Consider the following 19,342-nt stretch of genomic DNA (forward strand, 5'->3'; position numbering starts at 1 on the left):
GTGAGCTTTCCACTGTGCTCCATTTAAAATTAAATTTATATTAATAAATATATTTTATTGAGTAGTTCCTATGGATCTTATGCTAGACATTTTAATACAGAATTTTAGTGGTGGCAAATATTATTTGATTAATTACTTAGATTCTTCCCATTGACTGGTCTCGCTATCTAGTAGTTGCTAGTCTAGTTGAGCATCTCTTTCTCTAACGTGAACTCATTATGATCCTTTATGCATTCCTGTTTCAGTCTTCAAAGCATTTACTAGCAGGCTGCCTGTTATATACCTATCAAAAAGAGAAAATGCAACTTTTCCCTAAATGAACTTTAGTGAAGAGGCTGGGTTGGCTGCTTTCAGTCTTTATGTTATACTGAATTCACAGAAATTCTACTTTGACCAATGTGCCAGTTGGATTTCCATTGCGGTACCAAAATTCCTGAGGTAACCAACTTAGAAAGAAAAGAGGTTTACTTTGGCTGATGATGTTGCAAGTCTCAGTTCACGGTCCATTGGCCCCATTTTTCTGGGCCTGTGTTGAGCTAACGTACTGGTGGACTATGTGGAGTAGTCTGTTCACCTCAGGGGAGCCAGAAAGTGAAAGAAAGGGACAGGAAGGGACATGGATCCCAGGGTCCTCTTCAAGCACACACACCCTCAGTGACATAACTCACTGATTCTACACACATCTCCTAAAGTTCCCACAACTCCTAATGGCATCACTGGCTGACAGGCAAGTCTGAAACACACGGGTTTAGTTAAATTTGCCTAAACCATAAGAGCAAGCAAACTCTTTTCCACAGAGTTTTGATAAAGTATATTGAATGGCAAAAAAATGAGACATTATGATTGCAGCATTTGACCACGGTTTGATGCTTACATCTCTTTCCTTACTTTTAGAAACATCTCCACAACGATTCAACAAGAAGTCTATCATGTTTCATCCTGAAGAGTTTGCTACCAGAAACAAATTTTATTGGTTAGATAAAGTGTAGGATTTCTTGGTTTGATGGGATGCTCAATTAGAGAAAGACTCCCTAAAAGTACCATCTCCCTGGCCCCAGTTCCAAAACACTCCTTAATATCATAAATTCATAAGCGTTTCTTGCTTGAAGAAAATAAATTTAAGGACCGTTTCTGCTTTCATATTACTTAACCACAAGAAAATGTCTACAATGATGTAACTATTTGTTTTCTGTATTTCCTGTTTGGGCAGACCAGTATGCTTACAAGGGAACAAAAGAATACTGCAGCTAAATACCGTATGTTTCTAGAAGAATTTCTCAAATATAACATTCACCCCAAACTTTTATTTCTGCCTGAGTCAAGGTTGAAGACCTGCAATACGAAATGTTGGTCAGTTATGAATCTTGTCACATTGTATTGGTGACACACTTTATTACATGTAAAAATAAAAAAAAAATACAGCTTCAGAACATTTCAGATGTATTGACTGAACAGATATAAACAGAGAGAGACTGACATCTTTGTAGCTATATCTTATGTATTCAAAGTTCCCTTTCCTTTCATGAAGAAAGAAAAATAGAGTTAATTATGTATTTATGAAAAACAAATTCATAAAAATCAAATGCAATATGTTTTCCTTATATCAATGGTAAAATTAATACAAATTTTCTTATAATAATTCACTTGCTCTGACATGATTTTGAGTAACAGAACAAAATGTCAAGAAGAGTTATAAATTGGCATGAGATAAAAATTCTTCAGGTAAATTGTTTTCTTTATAGAACAATAGGAGTCAATTATTTATTATTCATGAAAATGTTAGCACTTCTAATTTATACAGGGGCTTCCGTCCTTTCTCACTGATTCACCTGCAGGCTGTGCCCCTACTGTAAACATCGAGGTACATTATTATTACTGCCTGCACTGCCTGTTAATAATTGGATATTGGAGTTGTGCCGCCAGTGACATGTTTAATCTGCTTTTGATTAAACTAAGCCTTCAATTATCCTTGGATAATATTTCCTTGAGTTGTACTTTGAATATTAGGAGCAACCACCTCTCTCTTCCTTCTCTCACATACTTAAATTAGTTCTTGTCTTGTAAAATATTGGAGCATTGTGGAGATTGCACAGTGGCCAATTTTCTACATATCAAAGCTTCCTTCACAGAACACTAGAGATGGGTAAGGTACTTCCACCAATGAAACAATCCTTGGCCACAATATCCAATTTCTGAACTTACTGTAGTTGCCAAACCTGTTAATTAGTACCAACTATGGCAGCTTGTGGTGTGATTGGATTCTTGTTCAGTGCAAGTCATCATTAGCTGTTAATCACTGTGAAGAAATCAAATTGGCCTCTTGACCTAAATGTCCCAGGGGATGCCTAGAAGCTGTACATTCTTCTCTAATAGATGAGGTTGGGGGTGTAGACTGAGGTCTGGGAATTTGTTTTCTTCATCATAGACATAGTTTATTTGAACACATAGTATATGATATTGGAACCTCAATTTACTTGATCTACATGCTAATATTTTATTTGATGCACTAGAGTGTAAATAGATAAATATAATTAGAGCCATCATACTGCCTACAAATTTTTGTTTGCATCTTTTTAAAAATATTGTTTTATTTTTCTTTCCATAGTAATTCAGATGGTTAATTCTTCCCATATAAGTACGTCTCTACATAGTTGGCCACATAAAATTAGTTTGTCCTAAACCAGAATGAATGAATGGAAATGAAAAATGATTCCTCGAAAACATCTAAAAAATGAACTAGTAATGTATCTGTGTAAAATTTACATATATTTAATATTTTGTTTGAATCACCGAATCAAGCAAATAATTATACCTAGAGACAAACCTACAAATAATAACTTTACACATGTACAAGAATTAAATAGAATGGAGATTTGATTTAATAATAGGAAAATTTCTGATGTAGTAAAACAGGGTAAGAAGTAATATAACAGGAATAAAATATAATAAAATATTAGTGCTCTCCAAAAGACACTGCTGAGTAGCAGGCAGGGCTGAGAGATGCTAGTACTGGTAGAAACAAGTACTCTTTGTTAGATGAAGACATTTGCTTCTCACTGCTGTGTAAAGAATGAATGTTGTCCCTTGATAATATGAGAAAGTTGTTGGCTACTATTGTTTGTTTTAAAGGTGAGTTTGGTGGTGGAAAAATCTACCTAGAATTTATTAAGGCTTAAAAGCAACTGTGCAAAACATTAACAGTGTATATAGACTTTGCTTTAATATTTACAGTGATTTCCTTATATTATGTCATTCACCCATTTGTTTAATACTTATAAAGCATCAAATTTGTAGGCCACGCTGGATTATCTTTTAGTGCTTCAAACAGTCTGTGAACTGGGAGCTATCCACATTGGAGAACGTGTGTGTTTGTATGTGAATTACAGCACTAAAGGACCTTTTAAGTGTTAAACTGCAGGTACAGCTTATGAACGAGCAAGTGCTCAGTTTCTCCTGTTACAGCCTGGGAATGAAAGTCCTGGGTTCCGCTGCCTTCCCTGGCATTTACCTGTTGCATGTCAGCCTCCTATGTATTGCTTATGAAAGCCCCTCAAAATGAGCAATCAGTCTCCCTGTAGCAATGGTGAAACAGATAACACATGGTCACACCTTACTGGTAGCAGATAATGAATGGAAATAACATGAAAGAGAAAAAACACATGCTGCACATAGATTTTCCAAAATGGAATTGTGCCTTTAGATACCTCTCCTTCATTAAAATTCCCTTGTAAGTATGAAAGGGCCAGTAGAAATCATAAATGGCTTGAGTTTAACAATTATTAATCTGAGCTAATGGTAGGTAACCTGAAACAAATAAAAATGCAAGGGCTTGAAAATGTGTCTCTTTCTATTTGGATTGATAGCTTAGGGAGATTTAGTGGTGGGAAATGAGAAATTCTTAGGCTTTACTGAATTGAATTCAAAGACCATGATATTCTTGGATGGTGATAAGGCTTAGAATTTTTATGGTAACATTAAGTGTGTGTTCTCAGCTTGAAATGTTTTATTCTAATTGGCTCAACCAAGTTTTAACTTTTTTATCAACTGAGTAAACTCTGCTTATGACAAGAAGATGCTTAATATAGCAGTAAAAACTTGTATTTATTGGGCGTCTTCCATGTCCCAAGAATTCGACTAGGTACTCTCACATATATTATCTCATTTTCACAAAAACACAATCCAAATTGATGGAAAAAATTAAAAGCCAAATGTAAATGTATCTCACTTCTCATGAAGCATGGGTCTGGTTCTTGGCAAAATTCTAGGTGTTTTTCTTTGGTCTTTTCAGCCTCTTTTTTTCTATATCTTTTCCTGAATTGTTGCCCCATGACTACCTGCTCTAAAGAAAGTATGACCATTTGCATCTTATGAATATTTAGGCAATGTCACAGACAAGAGTCCAGGAAGTTTTAGTGTATATATAAATAAAAGCACTTAGGTTATGCTAAGATAAAGGTCTATGTGCTGTGTAGTGCACTCAAATTAGGAGTCTTGAGCATACCAAGCCTGAGCGAGAATCACAGGTGATTTCAAAGCTGAAGTAGTGGACCTTAAAAAAAGGAAACACTTTCCCACATTTATGAGCAAAATTATAGATCTCTGATTTTGAAAAAGGGCTAAGAAGGTGCTTTACATAGGTACAAGCCCAGGACCAAAGGTATAAAAGTGAAAGTTTACATAATAGGCAAATCAAGCACACAAATGTTATCAGTATTCTTTATGCTTCCATGGACTTTATGGAATCCTAAATGTGTGTGTGTATGTGTGTGTGTGGGTGGGTGGGGTCTGTGTGTGTGTGTGTGTGTGTGTGTGTGTGTGTGTGTGTGTATCCACCTCTGCCCACATGGGTTTCCACATTGGTGTATGTGTGAGTGTCCTGGTTTCTCAGAAAGAAATTGCATACAAAGTGTAGAAGCTGGTAACAGTTGTCACTGAATGATAGCATCTGACAAATCAGAATCAGAAATTCCATTAAGCTAATATTCTTCAGTGGATAAATCTACAGCAGATTTATCCAAAGGAGCCTGGAAAGACCAAAGTAAAACATCAAGGTTAATTCACACACGGAAAAAAGAAGAAATGTCTAAATGAAGTTAGAGATATGCAGGAGACAGGAACAAAAAAAAAAAACATCCTGAAATTGTGAATGTCAAGCTAGGGGCATGTAATTAGTGTCATAAAAAGTCCAAGGTATAACAGTCACGAGTCTAATGGATAACTAGACATTTGATAGATCTCACTACATAAACCTAAGTGCACTGCGAATTGAGGGTAATAGTTGAAGAGAAATATAAGTCTTTTAAATACTTAGATTTGTTTTCTAGAATCTGATCCAGTTCAATCAAAGGAAACTGGCAGCAGATTGACAGTGAAAACAAATGTAAGTTTTCATGCCATGCGGGCTGTAGGTGAAGCGATGGATGGTTGGGTTCTCGGGACAGCATGTATTACCTGGTACTGCTAGGTCCATTACTGAGAGCGCTCTAAACAGCCACCAGGGCCACAGTCAACAGGTATTAAATCCATTTCCTACCTGGTTCTCTGAGGTTCATCTCAGGTCTCCTTCCTGAAGTGGCTTGATTCTTCTGCCATGAATATGGTGTGACTCCTAAAGCTTCTCTTGGTGTAGTAACAGTGCCACCTTTTCATTATTGTCTTTTGTCTTTAGAGATGGGCATTTTTCCCAGCTGGCTCTTATTTGCCTCTTGAGAAATCCAATTCTGTTCTGGCTCTGTGTACATCATGCTATAGCTGCCATTATTATTATTATTATTATTATTACTACTACTATTACTACTTTTTAATACCTATAGATGTGACATCATATTCATTGTGTGCTCCCTGGCAACTTATTTAATCTCATTTGGACAGTCTGTAACCCACAAGGCTACAGATGGTCTGTGAAAAAAATGCAGCTTTCAGTGGATACAGTTAGTGAGCTGCTAATTAACATATTTTCTCAGCATTATTTTGGATGGTTTCAGTCTTGCTGTCAGTTTTTCAGCAGCATGTATTATTTTTGTTTTCCTTACTCAAATTTCACTTGCCATGCAACTACACCTGGAAAGAAAATACCAATCATTTTCAAGTAATGAAGTGTGACGATTTCATTGCTAATTTACTATATGGTAAAAACCTGGAATTTCCATGACTGTGATTCTAGAATCTAGCCTTCGAGAGGTGTGATCACAGATATTTAAAGTTTTGTGGTAAACCTAATGAGATCTCATGATAATTTTGGTGATACCCTATTAAAACTCCCTATGGTATAATTAAGCCCCAACATCCTGCTTTTAATTGAGGGTAGGAAAATCGGAGCTGTAACATCAACAGCTGCAACCACTTTATGAAAATGTTAAGACAGTTAGCAAAACCAAAACAGAGATAACTATTCTGTAAATTATACATTTACACACAGACATACGTACATCTGGAGCAGATGAGAATTTATGGAACTGTAAACATATGTAACTTACATTTTTCTTACTATCAAGTCTTACATATCCATGAGCACCTTATCCTCCTTCCTTTCCCTCCTGTTTACCAACCCCCTAAAGACTCTCCTTTCTGATTGGTCACTGCCCCAGCTGTGAGTATTTCCTTTGACACTGCAAGTCTTGCTGTGTGTCCTGACCATATATCTCAGAACTCCTTTCCCCTTCATTTAAATCCCAAGGCTGTGAAACTTGCTACACAGAGTCCTAGGGTAGCAGTGATCCTTTGTATGCTTCAATGGAAGTCACTAGATTCAGAACCAGTTCATGAAAGCATCCTCTTCCATTACTTTTCATCCTTGCTAGACAACTTACCCTTGAACTCCCTATGAAGCAGCTGCAGGGACCTTCACATCCTGGATGCTGCTTCTACAGAGGAGGCTCATCTCTAAGGTCTCATTTGCTTCTTAGAGTGGGGGAGAGGAAGGCACATTTGCTTTTTCTTTTTTTCTTCCTTTTAACTTTCTAACTCCTACAATGCATTCTGTTACTTATTGAATGCAATGCATGAGCAATGTGCTTGCATTACTTATTTAAACTCAATGCTTTATTTAATTTTAAATGACCGAGCAGAGTTGGAGTTATTATCTCCATTATGGATGATCTGGAAAGTGTGCAAGGGAACAGAAATGTGTTCATATCAGTACACTGCCAGAACTGAACTGAAATTTAAAATGCTGATTTCTGATGTTTAATATTTTTTCTACATACAAGGCAACCATTCATATATTCTTGAGAAATATTTATTAAAGTCTATCATCCATTTTAAATTTTGTTTTCTACTGTTGAATTTTTGGAGTTCCTTTTGCATTCTGGATATCAAGACCATGTTAGAGGTATAGTTTGCAAATATTTTGTTCTTCACTCTGCTGCTTATTTCTTTTGTTGGACAGCAGCTTTCAGTGTGAAGTAATTCCATTAGTCTATTTTTTGCATTCATTGCCTATGATTTTGGGATCTAATTTAAAAAAGACTTTCCTATTCTAGTGTCCTGAGACATTTTTCCCCTATGATTTCTTTTAGAACCATAGTTTTATACTTTCAGGTCTTACATGTAAGTTTTTATCCCATTTTTAGATTACATTCATTTTACTCTTGATGGTTACAGGTACGTGTCTATTTTTATTTTTCTGCAGGTGCATAATCAGTTTCCCAAACACCCTGCATTGAAAAGACTATCTTTTTCCCAATTCATGATCTTCATGCTTTTGTTGAAAATCAGTCAGCTGTGCATGTGTGGGCTTACCTGTGGGCTCCATGTTCTATCATATTGCTCTATATGTCTGATTTTATTGCCAATACTCTGTTTTGAATAATAATGGTTTCTAGTATATTTTGAAGTCAGCTAGTACAAGATCTCCTCTTTTGTTCTTTTGGTTCAGGATTAGTTTGGCTATTTGGAATTTTTCTTAGGTTTTCTGTTGATTTTATAGATGTTTTCCCATTTCTTTGAAAGATATTGATATTCTGATAGGCATCATATTCTACTTATGGATTCCATTGGATTGTATAAATATTTTAGTAATTTTGATTCTCCTGATTCACGAACATGGTGGAATGTCTTTCTTTTTTTGGTATTCTCTTCAACTTCTTTCACAAGTGTTTTATGATTCGTTACAGAGAGCTTTCTCCTCTTTGGGATTGCTGTCTTGATTTTTATTTTAGATGACTAATTGGCACACAACAATGCTACTGATTTTTTGTATGTTGATTTTGTAGGTTAATTTCAACCTTGCTGAATTCATTAATGAGTTCTTGTAAATGTTGCTCCTGAAATGTCAGCTTGACTGGATTAAGGAATTGACTAACAGATTAATAAAGCACACTGATAGGTGTGCATGTGTATTCCCAGGGATGACTGTGCTGTAGGCCAGCAAACTGATAGAGGGAATGTCCATCCCAACTGCACCAACCAATAAGCTTGTAACCTGGATTGAATAAAAAGGAACGTAAAAGGAAGCTATCATTGTTTTTAGAAGTTCCGTTCTGCTTTAGGAGGTGTGTCTTTTGCTGCTGCTGTGGATATCAGACATCAGACTCCTGTTTCTTCAGGCTTCCAGAGCAGACTCATAATAGTCACTCTCCAGGGAGCTTCCAGACATTTGACCTTGGGATGATGCTTAATTTCTCTTGCTCTGTCTGCAATTTCTATCTTTCTGGAATTTCTATCTATCTATCTTAGCTGCTACTGGGTCCTCTGATTTTTCACCACTCAGATGGCCATTGCGGACTCTCCTGCCTCTGATAGGGAAACCTGTCTAATGAATCCCCTTGCATAATTTTAGGTATATTTTCTGTTGACTCCTTTTCTCTAGAGTATCCTGACCAATACACCAATACACTAATAGATTTTTATGTATTTTGGTAGATAATGTGAAGTTTTTGTATATAAGCATGTATCATTTAAAAAGACAAAGACAAGTTGACATTTCCTTTTTAAATAAAAAGGCTCTAAGTTGCTCTGGTTGGGTTTGAGTTTGCAATGTTTCTGCTCCTGCCTCCCAGGTGCTTGGATTATAAGTATGTACCTCCATGCCTAGCTTTGACTTTTCTTTTTCTATTTCTATACTCTTTATATCTTTCTCTTTCTTGGTGGCTCTGTAACCTTTTCCCATTCAATATAATGTTAGTTATTGTTTCTTTTACAAATGGTCTTACTTGTGTTCCATCTATAACTAAATTATTCAGTGTTTTTACCATGCATCTATTGGATCATATGGCTTTGGGGCTTCATTTTGTTGATGCTGTGTATCACATCTATTCGCCTGTGTATGGCGAACCATCTCTGCACCCTGGGACACATCCCATTTGATCATGGTGAATAATCTTTTACAATGCTCAACATCACCAATCACCAAAAAAGTGCAAATCAAACCTACAGTGAGATAGCGCCTCACCTCAGTGGGAATGACTACAGGTAATGTGTGCTGGGAAGGATGTGGAGCAAAGGGAGCCATTGCATACTGTTGGCGGGTAAATTACTACAGTCACTATAGACAGCAACATGGCCGATACTTTTCAACATTAGCGAATGGTATGCTTCAGCACTTCTTTCTCCTGTACTCACTTAAAATTTAGTTCTGTCTCACAGATGTTTCTTCTTGTCATCTGTCTTTCCTCTGTCCCTCTTTATCTTTCTTTCCTTCCGTCTTTTATTCTCTTATTCAGTCTTGACTTGAGTGCCAACTATATACCAAGCTTGAAGCATTGGAAATAACATAGCAGTAGTTTTAACGTGGACTTACTAGGTGTTTACTGCTACCAACATGATGGATAGAGATTTGCTCCTCTGCTAATGAAACAAGTAAAAAAAATCTTGATATTATTTTTCATTAAGATTTTATTGCAATAAATACAGATTCACTTGTGATTGTAGGAATTTATAGAGATAGCCCTTTCCCAGTGCTAACATTTTGAAAAAGTAGACTATAATGTGACAGGATGATGACACTGATGCTAATTCTAGATTTGGGCTATTACAAATAAAATGACCAGGCTTTTGTGTGAAAACAAATTTTGAATTTCTTTAGGATAAAAGCCCAATAGTACAATCGTTAAGCTGTATGATAGATTTGAATTTAGTTTTAAAGGAAACTAACAAACTTTTCAGAGGAGCTGGGCCATTTTACATGCCCAGGAACAGTTGATAGGTAATATACTTTCTCTAGTTTCTCCATACTTTATCATCTGGTTTTGTCAACTAGTTTGTGTGTGTGTGTGTGTGTGTGTATTTACTTAATAAAGAGCTTTAGATGAAAAACAAAATATCTCTAAGCTTTTAAATGGCCAATGTTACAAAACACTTTAAGTGTAAGTGTCTTAAAAGCATATACACTGGAATTCTCAAACAAAATGAGGCAAAGTAATAAGAGAAACAAATGTGCTATGAGCATAAGTATATATTATCCAGTATTTAAAATTTTGTGATAGATATGCAGAAGACATTGGACCCCAGCTGTGTGTACGTGTATTGAAGATAAAGGTAAGGGAAAGGGCATCTCTATGACACACGAGAGAAGTGGAATCTAATTTATTTTGGGTACCTAGTAATAACTGCGTAACTAGAGGTTATTTCAGTCCTAGTGGTTTAGGTGCCAGGTGTAGAAGCTTCGCTCACAGAGAGACTGTTGGGGAGCAGCATGCTCTGAAGGTCTCCTGTTTGACGTTGTTGGCCTTCAGAAAACTGCCTTTAAAGAAAAACTGCACTCACATTCTAATTCTAGCAAGAAAAGTGAGAGGTGCTGATAGGCTATGTTTTGGAGCAGTAGAGACAACTTCTCAAGGAAAACATGCTGAAATTTTCAGGATGGCATTTAAGAAATAATTGCAATTATGAGTGGCAGTATGATCTCAGGTAGTACCGTTGCAGGTTTGCTTCTATTGTTATGGTTCCTTTTGTCTGCCTGGAAATTCAGAAAGGCACGTGTTTATTTCCACCAGAAAGAGCTACGTTTTGCACACGTCCCTTTTACATCCTACTGAGGCAGATTCTGTCAAAATGTGCGCCCTCCAAGACATTCACAGACTGGTGTTGGCCAAGCGATTGCACTATTGAGTATTCCATCTGCAACTATTGCAGGACCAGATTTTTCTCTCTTATCCTATTCAGTGAAAGAAAGGAAAAAAAAATCTGAAGATTTTAAGATCACAGGAAAATATGTGTGTAACAGTTATCTTTCAGCTCCCCTAACGTTTGAGGCAGTGTTAGATTTCTTGTTTTATTGTTTGCATGCAGGGTGCTTTTTCACTGCATTGTTTGATGTGAGGGATGCTAATTTATTTTGCAAAAGGTTATACAATTTGGGGTATCTTTTTCTGATAGGTTAGTTTTCTCTGTTTCTTGGTTGCTCTTTGAGGCTTTAAAACGTAATTTGGTATGCTGCCCAAAGAAAGAAAACAAAATTTGCCTGAGAAAAGTTTGTCCAGATGGTAGAACTCCACATGGATAAAGGATCCTGAGAGTTGAAAGTGTCATACAGTTGGGGAAGGCTTAAGCTTGAGGATCATGGTGGCCCATGTTAAAGAGGGACATTGAGGGAAGGAGCGATTAAAATCTAGGGAGGCGAATGTATTATGTATGACTGGAAAAGCCCTCTGATGATTTGTCTAAGGGAAGGTTAAGAGGACATTTCCAAAGGCCATGCTTTGGCAAGAGAGACACCAAGAGACACCAATATCACAGAAGTCCTTTGCTGGCTGGTTGGGCTCCACAGGTCAGAATAGAAGGTTGATGCTGCCCTTACAGAACAGAACTCTCTGCTAGCAAAGGGGATGAGAATATTCTCAAATAATAGGAAGCCAAGGGATGCAGCATGAATGTCAGGAGTTGGTTAGACACAGTATAAAGAGTAGCAAGATTGGACTGGTCACTGGGTGACCATGAGATGCAAAGAGCTCTCTCTGGAGATGGTTAACAGGACATTGTATCTCTAGGAGCAAGATAGTTGGGAAGCCAGAAGATGTACTGCTCAATGTACATAATTTTAAAAAATCAAGAATAGATGATCAATGGGTTACGCAGTTAAAATGTCAAAATAAATTAGTCTATTTCTGGATCTGAGCTGGTTTACCAGTCCAGAACTCACTCACCACAGGAAATACTGGACGCCTTGAGGGAAGGACACAACAAACTCATGACAGCTACATATGGGAATAGTTCGCCCATGACTTCCCCAAAGCAATGTGTGCACAGGTACCTGGTGATTACACAATGGGGAAAGAAGAAAGAAGAATGCTGGACCGGAGGCCTATGGAAGATTAAAGACTCCTGGTCCAAGTTTGACTCAGAGTGAGAAACCCCACCTAGTGATTATTTCCTCAATCTCCAAACCTATAACTGAATGTGGGAGACAGAAACCCCTGGCTCCTCTTCTTATGAGCTTAGGGCAATGGTGATGAGGAACGCCACGTGAGAGCATGACAATAGCTCCCATGTTCATCTGGCCTTCCTGGGAGCATGTCTTTCCCTCTCCCAGATGCTGAGAACATTCAAGACCAAAAATGGAAAGCAGAATTTCCTGTCTCCTCAACAACTGTGTCACTGTTCATTCCCAAGGGAAGCTCATTCTAATGATTGACAAGAAAAATATGAAGCCTGGCTCTTCTGCTCAACTTCTAACAACTCTGCTTTCATAATCCCAGTTTCAAGGGTTCCCATGAGGTTGTTCCAACACCGCGGTGCTCACCTTCTCTCTCTGCCCAGTCTTCCTTTTATGTCCCACGGTGCCAATGCCAAGAGCACTTCCTACCAAACTTGGAACAAGCAAATTTCAGTCCTCAGAGCCGTCTTCCCAAGAAACTGACCCACTAGTGCATCTTTCTTTCCTCTTTCAAAATAAAATAATCACAGAATGTTGCCAGTAAAATAAACTTGGGTGAGCCAATGCATTTAAAGGCTTTCTTTAAATTTCTAAAAATTTACTTGATTTGCTTAGCCTAGCAAAGAAGTGAATGAGGTGATTATTTTGCTTGGGCTTAGCTTAACATTATTATCAGAATTTAACATCAACATATTCAAAGTATCGAGGTGCATGAGTCTTTCTCTGGGGAGTGTTGTCTATCTGCTCTCCTTTGCTGGGGAGTTGAGACCTTCTTGAAGCCATACACTAAGGAAGGAATCTCTTTATTCTCTTAGGCTCCTTACCTGCAACCTGATGCAAAGCTCTTGAAATTCCTCAAACTGTAAGTTAATGATTCTTTCCCCTCCTCTTTATTGTAATTGATAACTGTATTAGAAATATTAAGTCAGGGACAATTTCACCTTTCATTTTGATATTTTGAAATAAGTTTCTTTTTAAAATTTCAGCATGGAGATTGGGTTTTATTTGTTGTTTTCAGAAGTTTAATAGTGATTATATTAAGGTATAAAAACTCTGGATAATTGAGAGATATACTGATATTTACTGAGTATCCAACATTACTTGGCCAATTTATATGCATTAAAATTTGTGGATAATTTTTTCTGTAGATGGAAAATAACTAAAATGATCAAATTAATACGATGAATAATTAAAATTAGAATTTAGATTCTAAATCCACATCCAAAGGTCCTCAACAGTTAATTCACATGTGTTTTTTTTGTTAAAAACCATTTCCTTTTTGTGATACCTGTATCTATTTTAATATATGTAGTCATACACACATATGCAGACTTAAAATTTTGTCATGTGTTTCTGTGACATTGTGATTTTAAAAAGAGAATTAGGCATTTTAAATTATTTTGTTTTAAAATTTATATTATTTTCCAAAACTGATAGAGAAATGCATGGAATAATTGCGAAGCAGTAGATTGTGTGACAGTGGTAGATTTTTATCATGAACCTTTTTAAATTCTTTGATCTGTACTGGAATACAATGAGAATTTGTATTTAAAATATAATTTTGTGATTTGTGTGTATGTGTATATATATATATATATATATATATATATATATATATATATGTTGGTGCTTGTGTGTATATAAATTGCATGACATATACTATTATTTTGGGAAGTAAAGAACCATAGGAGTAATTTGGAAATAGCTAATATGCTTGGGGGATGACTCACCTCACCAGTGGTTGTGAAGGACACCAAGGCAAGCTGATTCTTTCTCCATGTGGATAGGACACCAATGATAGGGACAGTAAAGCTGGAAGGACAACATACTTCTTCCTGTGGCTTTAGATATAACAAGCCTTCATGGAATGGCAACCGAAAACATCATCTCAATATATAAATCCTTAATCCTCCATCCTTTTAGTTATAGGGATGTCTTCTGAGAGAATTCCTGTAGTGTAGAAGCTAGATAGTAGCATTGTTTTCCATGAAATAAATAGCTGGGAAGAGATAAGTAACTCCAGAAAGTAGGGAAAAGATGATTGCATGTATCATCTCCTAAAGTCAGATTAGACTTTCATGAGCAACACACATCTTGATTTCCTTTCTGTCCAGGAGGACAAAATTCATTGAGCATGATATGCCATTCATGCCTGTGCACCCAAAGCCACTCTCACTGGTAGGAAAGATGTGATGGTGAGGGGTGCATTGTTTGTTGTTACTAAGGGTCCATGTGAGTATCTGGGGTCAGAGTCTTTTCATGTAAGGAAATTCTAAATCATTGAATAAAGTCTATTTTGAGTGGAGGCTGAGCAGAAGGGAAGGCAGAGTTTGGCACTGAGTCAAGGACGTTGCACAAGGATCGCTTCAGTGCCCTAATAAATGGTTAATCTTACATAACACTGCAGCAGCTCCTAAGTGCCAAACCTTTGGCTTAGTTACCAAAGCAAACACTACACATTATAGCCAATGAGAGTCCTAATGTCCAGCAGTTAAAATGCTGGAGTGATAAGAATTCATTCTTGTTGTTTACATTATAATTTCTAAATTGTTCTGTTTCATTCATGGTCTTGAACTTTTAATGTTACAGGATACTTCTTGCAATGGAATTGAGCATTTTTTGATAAATTATTGAAGTGTGAAGGTCATATAAATTGAAAGATTTAACTTTGTGATACTGTGTGTGGTATACATCTTGACGAAAGAAATCTCAGTGTCACATGACAGGCAGGTTCTTCGCCATTGTTTATTTCCAGAAAAGTTGTTGGAACTTAACATAGATTTTAGAAGATTATTAAGCTTTTTGCATTTTAAGGTTTTAAAATTTTTATTTAAGTACAAATGTTGAGCCATCAATGAATAGGTGAAAAAATAATAAAGACTTCCTTTATAAACACACACACACACACACACACACACACACACACACACTGACTCACTGAGAAATTAATCAATATATATTTCTGAAGCATTTCTGGTGGTTAGAGAAGACACTGGAATAAGTATAGATGATGAGTGTAGGCGTAGGGTAGCAAGATAACACTGCCACCAATGATCCTGACAAGCCAGGTCATCCATTAGATGATTCACAGAGATATCAAGATACATCTTTATAGATTAGCTTTGGGTTATCTCTAGAGACAGATGTTACCATTTGAGTTGAAGCAAATACATCATACATTCATAAAAACCAGATGGACGACACTGCTTATGGGAAGTTTAGTGCTCTATAAAGGCCATATGGGTGACGCTCACAAAATGGTTTATAATTGCCAGCCATGGCTACACTCCAGAGAGTGATGAAATGTTCTTAATTCTCTGGAGAATTTCTTCATTCTTTATCTTCAGTTGTAATTGTCTGCTGAAACGTTCAGAACTGAGACTTATCACTGAACTTGATAAAACCATGCACATCTGATATCTAAAGACAGTTGCTCTTTTGGTAGTGCATATTAAAGATGTGGAATACAGTAAACACTGAAGCAAATAAAAGAAACCAGTCAGATTGTACATTATTACAAACTGCCTTTTTCTTTTACTTACAAACTGTTTTAAGTCCTATAATGTACCTAAAGATATGTCAAAATGTATAAGCATCATCTTTGATGCCAAGCACTCAAAATCCATTCTCTGCACCAGTGTTAACAATATTCCAAAACCTTGTGGGAAGTGAAAAATCAAGACAAAGTAGAATGGAGACCGAATTGGTATTCTATTTCCATGTCACTTCCTCAAGGAACGTTTATTTTTGTGACTTGTTCTCTTTGCTGATTTTGTGACTGAATTGGTTATGCTTGGTTTCCTAAATTTTCAGTCTCATAAATAGTTTGCTTGATGTATAATATTATGCTTATTACAAAATCCTGGATTTATGATATAAAGTCTTTAAATTCAAGAGAGGCACATTTCAAGGCTTTGTAAATATTCAAGTTATAAACATCACAATAACAAATTATTACCCCAATAAAACTTTTTATATATTCAAAGATCTATAACTTTTAAAGAGTCTTTGTTATTCTCTTTCACTTGTGCATCTAGAACTAATGATTCTTTTTCTTTTGAGGATTATTCTTTTTTCCACAAGGAAACCACTTCATGACTGTCACTGTTTGAGCAAGAAGAGGAAAATACACCTAAGGTGGTCTGGGAATTCTGAGATCAGTGTGTTTGTAGCATGATCAACTTGAATTCTCTTCCTTCAAGGTTACTTACTATTGATAAAACCTTAAATGCTAAATCTTTGGCTAAGAGCTTACCTTGTGTTCTTACCCAGTACACCAGCACATGATAATGCACTCAAGGCTTTGAAGATAAATGAATGTTTATCGTAACCGAGCAGAAGAAAGAAGTATTTTGAGTTTCAAGAAAAGTATGACTTTCTTCCTATCATTGTAGTTACTGTTTTCAACTTTCCCCAGATATTTCAACCATAGTCCCTCTCCGCATAACGTCTGAAGAGCCCAGAGCTAAACGGCATATGGGAGGTCCTTCCAATTTTATGGGTCCAGGGACAAGGATTCTGAGATGATAACATATGGAGTGCTCAATGAAAAAGCTAAGAAAACAAAGGAGCAGTTATGTACAGACAAAGCATGGCACTTTCATGCCAGCAAGACGAGATAGCCAACCATGCCACCACATGTCTTCCATTTATCTCAGAAAAGTAGGGTTTCTCTGCAGGTTGAAATGCCTTATGTGGCTGAAATGTGAACAAATCTCCATTGTCACCCTTATCAGGAAACCAAATCTGTGGTCCTTGTAGCAAGGTGACATACTGAAGGACATGTCGCCTAAAGGTGAGGACTCAACCCTCTACGAGGCCACATTGGCAAGGTGCAGTGTATCTTAATGCCAGTCCAAACTAACATAGTGGGATCAGAGCTCTGGGAATCTAGTCTTCTTGAAACTATTTCAAAGATATAAAGCATTATGAAATAGTAGAAATTTCAGTGCCTTAATTACTATGGATGCTCTCTTCAAATTATAAGAGTCAGCACTGTAGACAAAACAATAATTTTTAAAGATCTTTTATGATATGTTTCTCATTGCAGAAGTATCTGTTGCTATTACAATCCTGTTGTTTTGGGAAATTTCGTATTTAATAGTAAATCCTTCATTGGGATGATAAAGTTTTTCCTGTTATGTTTAACATTAGTTTTGATAAGAATATCATTTCTAAAACTTACAACAGATTTGGATACACTGGGTAGATCTTTGAGCCATGTAAATAAGCAGCTTTAGAATAAAGCTAAGAAATAATAAAGCTAAGATTTAGAATAAAATCTAAGAGAAGTTGTAACTGGGCTTTGTATCTGTATTAGTTTCAATTTTGGTAAGGTAATTTGGTCACTTTATTATCACATATTATTCAAATATCCAGGTTAAAAAAATGACACTATTTGGAAGCCATCAGCATATTATCGTAACTATTAATCTAGATATTTAAGTCCTGAGTAGAACTCTAGAAGGTAATTCTAAAGACCCCAAATCACATAGGTAATTATTGCTATTAGCACAATTAAAATAGTCTCTTGGCTTTTCTTGCTTGATTTGTATGGGTTTTTTATTTGACTAGTCTATGCATAATCTCAATGAAAGCCAATCTCCCCCCCACCAAATCTTGTATGACCTTTAATGTAAGAGCAAAATACAATGGCTTATATTTGCTTTTAAATACATTACACATTTTCAGACTTTTTCTACTTTTGTAAGTAATTATTGTTATTCTTCCTTTGTAACTGGAGCAGATGTATATAGCAATGATAGTAACACAAAGGAATGCTTTAATTTATTAATTAAAATGTTTATGGCTTCTTTAACGTTGATGCTTCAAGGAGAGCTAAGGTAGTGATCTGTCAATGTTTCTATTTGCAAAAGTAGACTTGCTATGGATATTTAAACAGGATTTAACCAAAAGAGAAAGTTCTTTGGGCTAAATCAAAACATTATACCATTTTAGAGGAGTTTAGATTTCATTTCACTTTCCGAACTCCCAAATAAGCTTCCTCAAGCATGAAAGGGAAAAGATGAGAAGGCTGGGGAAATGCAGTTACTGTTGAGAGGAGCACAGTCTCCATTTCTGTATAAGAGGGCACTATTATTTTCAATCTTTATTTCCTTAATCTGATTATGACTATTTTTGTGATCATCTGCACCTTAAAAATTTGAATGGACTGCAAAGAACTGCTAAATTGTTCCCTAAAGTATTGGGTTGCAATAATTTATTTTGGTGGAAGGGCCTGGAGAATTTGAAAAAGGAATCAAGGCAATATTTCCTCCAGTTTTGTTCCAATAGGATCACTCAGGACTGAAATTGACTCAGAAGTTCTAGGCCACTTTGGCTTTTTGCCAGATGGGCTCAGCAAATTGCTACTGAAAGGGTCAATCACTCATGCCCTGGTCGAATTTGATCAGCTCATTTTATGCAAAAGAGTCAGGAGAAGATGAGGGAAAATCAACGTTAAGGCTATGATATACCTATAGAACCTGTATCATCTTTGGTTTTTAGGAGACTGTTAAGGTTAAATTGTTTCTTGTTTTTTTCATACTCTTTCATAGGACATGAAGAAAGACCTGCAATGTGAATGTTTGTTTATTTACTTATTTATTTGCTTATTGTTTGTGGTACTTGAACCCAGAGCATCATACATGCTAAGCAAATGTTTACCACCAACTCCAGTGTTCATCTTTGAAAGTTCTTGAGTCATGTCACCTCTCTATAATGTGTTCTTTATTAATATTAGCAGTGTATAATTTTTCTTTAGGCTGAAAGTGAATGTGTTTTTTTAAACAGAACTTATAAACTAAGTCTTTATATTTGAAAAGAAGAATATCCAGTTGACAAAGGAGAAATTTTCAAGAGCGGGTAGACTTTGCTATTGGGAAATGAAAATACAAAAGAAGAAATATGACTTTGGAGTCATGATAGAGGAAGGCTGCCAATCAAAATGTTCATTAAATATGACCATAGAGAACACCAAGATTGCAAACTGTGTACACCACATACAATACTATTTAAAAGGAATTGTGG

General features: G+C 36.2%; 1 long non-coding RNA gene across 2 annotated transcripts in view; it reads left to right on the forward strand.

Moving 5' to 3' along the window:
- The window catches only part of LOC134470359 (uncharacterized), a 212,953-nt gene that overhangs the window by 173,842 nt on the left and 19,769 nt on the right, over positions 1-19,342 (forward strand). For both annotated transcript variants that reach the window (XR_010039209.1, XR_010039207.1), the window contains exon 4: positions 13,129-13,175. This is a non-coding gene — a long non-coding RNA (uncharacterized LOC134470359). The remainder of the gene's footprint in view (positions 1-13,128; positions 13,176-19,342) is intronic.

This window comes from Cavia porcellus, unplaced genomic scaffold (assembly GCF_034190915.1).
Source record: "Cavia porcellus strain 051 isolate PalLab524CR breed Dunkin Hartley unplaced genomic scaffold, mCavPor4.1 scaffold_14, whole genome shotgun sequence".
In the NCBI taxonomy this organism is placed as follows: Eukaryota; Metazoa; Chordata; class Mammalia; order Rodentia; family Caviidae; genus Cavia; species Cavia porcellus.